We start from the raw sequence: 3,538 nt of genomic DNA on the forward strand, positions 1-3,538 counted from the left end.
CTAATTACGTACACGTATCTCGTTATCAGCGACTATGTTGCAAATGCGTTTTTAACTGCATATCGTTGTGCCTCGCAGACGCCACTCGTTACGTAGAGAACAGGCTTGTAAATTTTACTAATTAAGAATCGCGCGCTATCTGATGTTCCAATAGCACAAGACCGTATCATGCCTACTCTTCGTGAAGCCAACCGATTTATCTGTCTGTTGCTACAATTGCCGTCAGCGTGATTGACAAGATCAGAGGAAACGAGCGCGTGCGCGGGCCAGACTCGTTTCTTTGTCGGACAACCGTGATTTCGAGCATTCAATTTTCCAGGAAAACGCGTTTGTGACATCCAGTTGTCGGTAAACGATCGAGCTTGTTGTACGAAGCTCAGCGTTCGTTTTCTGCACGGTTCCCGCACCGTTGGGCAATTAGCAAGATAACGTGGCCGAAGCGAACGCAAATACGAAATAATTCCTGCAATTATGAGCACGACACGCCTAACGTAAACTTCAGAATGCTAAATCGTTAATGACACGTGATGGTTGGGAGTAATTGCGATCTACTCGTTACTTGTCTAGTTAAATCGCCAAACTTCGTCGAGTCGGTTACACGACAAGGTAAGCGCAGTTTTAGATGTTAAATACTCGACGACGCTCTATTTCCTTGATATATTTATTTGATACACTGGGTATCAAAAGTAACACTTTTATTTTTGAGGTTTCAGTACCTTAACCTCTTCACGCCCTTGGCCATATATGTGGACGTTTTGGTTTTATAATTTTAATTACTGTCAATAATGAAAAGAACAAAAATTTGAGAACAACAAAAGAAAATCGCCCCTGAAGAGATTAAGGTAGTTGTTCCATGGATTTATTTAATTAGGATTTCGACAAAACTTCACTTGATTGCCATTTGATTTGGCTTGATTTAAATTGATCACCCTAGTTTTAGGAAAAACGTAGAAAAATTTTGTAACTTCATCACAGCTTCTTATCGAACATACAAATTTTCACCGTGAATTTTTTCAATTTAAATCAAATTGCAATTTATGAAGTTGCTAAAAGTTTGACATGTTATAGAAAACAAAATTACTGAGATATAATTTATTCAAATTTGAAATTGAACGTAGAGAACAACCTAAACCTGTTACTTTGAAATTTAATCAAATTGATGGTTTAGTAAGTGTTGATATGGATACAATATAAAAATCGACTTTTAGCTATAATAACGTTAATTCTTTCAATATTGAAATGCAAACGGGTGTCCAGAGTTTTTTTTTTTGCATGTTGGATATCGCAGTATAATTGGTTTTTGTTGGAGGTAATTTTTCTTTATTTTTTAGGTCTAAATTAATCCTTCGTTACAAGTGCAGACATACCTCACACGGTCTTAGATCGTAGATGATTAAAAACGATTTGCTCTACGCATTCTTATGTCGTCCACCACGCGAAAGGATATTGCCCCGTTAAGGAATATATAAATAAACAATTAAACGCATCGGCAGGTAACGGAGTTTTATGGAACGAGGCAACGATAAGCGGCCGTGTCTGCGACCCAAGACAAAGAGTTTCCCATGCGAGCGGCAGGTTTTTCAGCCGGGTGGCCAGATAGACGCTTCCACTTCCTTCGGCTGACAATGGAAGGCTTTCAGCCACGAGTGTGCCGGATAATTCATGTCGGGATGAGCAATTAAGACCTAACCCACGCGCACCTTCGCTTCTAATTATCCTGCTTGACGTACTTACACCCGTGCGCTCGGGCATCGGCCATTATCAACGTGGATAACGAAAGGGAATCGCGACAGCGGCTGGCGAGATCCATACGATTGCATTTCATTTCTGGGCATCGGGTTTCACTCGGTGTCGCGCGTACGTTGTCGTAGGAGATTTCATTACCTGTTAACTGCTTCACTGAAAGCTGGGAGGGAGTGATTTTCCCGCGCTTGGCGTAACGGATCCGATAGCGCGCTGGAAGCATACCGGAATCGACCAAGTTGGGAAGAAGTCGAGGAAGTTTTACGTTGCGAGTGCAAGAGATCAGCAAAATTGGACATTATTAAAAGTATAACGTAGAAAGAGAATCATTTAACCATAAGATAATCATTAAATAATAAAGTGCTGTTTCTAATCATTCAGAACATTGAGGCGAATTGAAATACTACTTTAAAAGTACGTCTATATGAAAATCAACGCACGAAAATCAATGGACAATAACAAGTGAACGAAATTGATGAGCAGAAACAGAGGAAGGTGGAAGTTCAATTTAATGAAAATAATATATAATATGAATGAGAAATGAAACAGAGAAAATTAAAGAAAATTGATAAGATAATCAAACGAAAGTAATGTATGAAAGTACTGATCGAATACGAAGTGATGGAAAAATGAATTGATTGAGAGGAATGATTAGAATGAAAAGAACGAAAGGAATGACGAGATTTCATTACTTGTTAATTAGACCTCTGAAAAGGTAGAAGGGAATGATTTTCCCGCGTAACGTATCCGGTAACGCGCTAGACATACGAAAAGCTTATAAATCTTTGTTTAATAAATAACGGCGAAGCGATTCACGAGCCCCGCCTTCCTTTCATCCAGGCTAATCTACTTTTTTAGTTTCGAGGAGATCACGTTATCGGCCACTCGGTTTGTTAGTATAATATCCCTGATACGGTCTTGATTACACATAATAGCACATTATAGCATGCATTTTTCATTTTTACTTGATCGTTTGGCCGTGCCACGTGTATATATCGTTAATTTTAATTAACCAGCGTGCGGGGTACGTGGAGATCCAGAGGAGCGTAATACGATAGTAATTGTTTAACCCTTCGCACTCCACTGGCGCCACTATGGTGTCGTGCACAACACGTATCATAACTCCGGTCAAGCTAATCATAAACTGAATTTATGGAATAAATTGAGAAAATTTAAATTATCAGTAGCGATATCACAAAATTGCCTTAAAGATGCTAGTTAGTTATGCTAAACAAAATTTGGAATTTCCATAGAGTCACATACGTCAATGATAAAAGTTTTAGACGATTCTTCGTGAAAAAGTAAATTGAAAACTTGCAGTAAAGTTTCTGTATTGGAGGCTTTGTTCTCGAGGAAATTTATTTCATATCTACTTGGGGCACGTACGTGAATTCATACAATTGAGTCGAATGGTCTTGGCTAAGTCTATCAAGTGTACGTGTAATATGCAAAAATTGTGTTTGACAACAAGAAATACTATTTGCTTGTAAACTACTCTTGTACACATCGTTTACAACACACGTTATTTCAACTTTTTGATTCGGTTTTACATTCCCTACATTTTATATTCGCGATGGAACGCCATTAAATCACGATTACATGTGAATACATTAAATTAATACTCTCTGAATACTCGAAAATGCACAGAAGAGAAAGTTGTCGTTAAATTAAAAGAAAAACGATGATTATTTCGCAAAAGGACCAAAAGATACATAAAAAGCTTATTAGAGGGCGCGATCCGCCGAAAGAGGGATTTTTGTCGTCTAGCTCGAGCGTTAAAACGAATTTATAGCGC

The 3,538-nt window shown here is 38.4% G+C and overlaps 1 long non-coding RNA gene across 1 annotated transcript; it reads left to right on the top strand.

The window, feature by feature from the left end:
- Nucleotides 1-330: 330 nt before the first annotated feature.
- Nucleotides 331-2,561, top strand: LOC128894526 (uncharacterized). Its single transcript, XR_008461587.1, has 2 exons — nucleotides 331-606; nucleotides 1,332-2,561. It is a non-coding gene; the product is annotated as an uncharacterized LOC128894526 (long non-coding RNA).
- Nucleotides 2,562-3,538: the final 977 nt, after the last annotated feature.

The sequence above is a fragment of the Hylaeus anthracinus genome, unplaced genomic scaffold, assembly GCF_026225885.1.
Source record: "Hylaeus anthracinus isolate JK02 unplaced genomic scaffold, UHH_iyHylAnth1.0_haploid 4, whole genome shotgun sequence".
Taxonomy (NCBI): domain Eukaryota; kingdom Metazoa; phylum Arthropoda; class Insecta; order Hymenoptera; family Colletidae; genus Hylaeus; species Hylaeus anthracinus.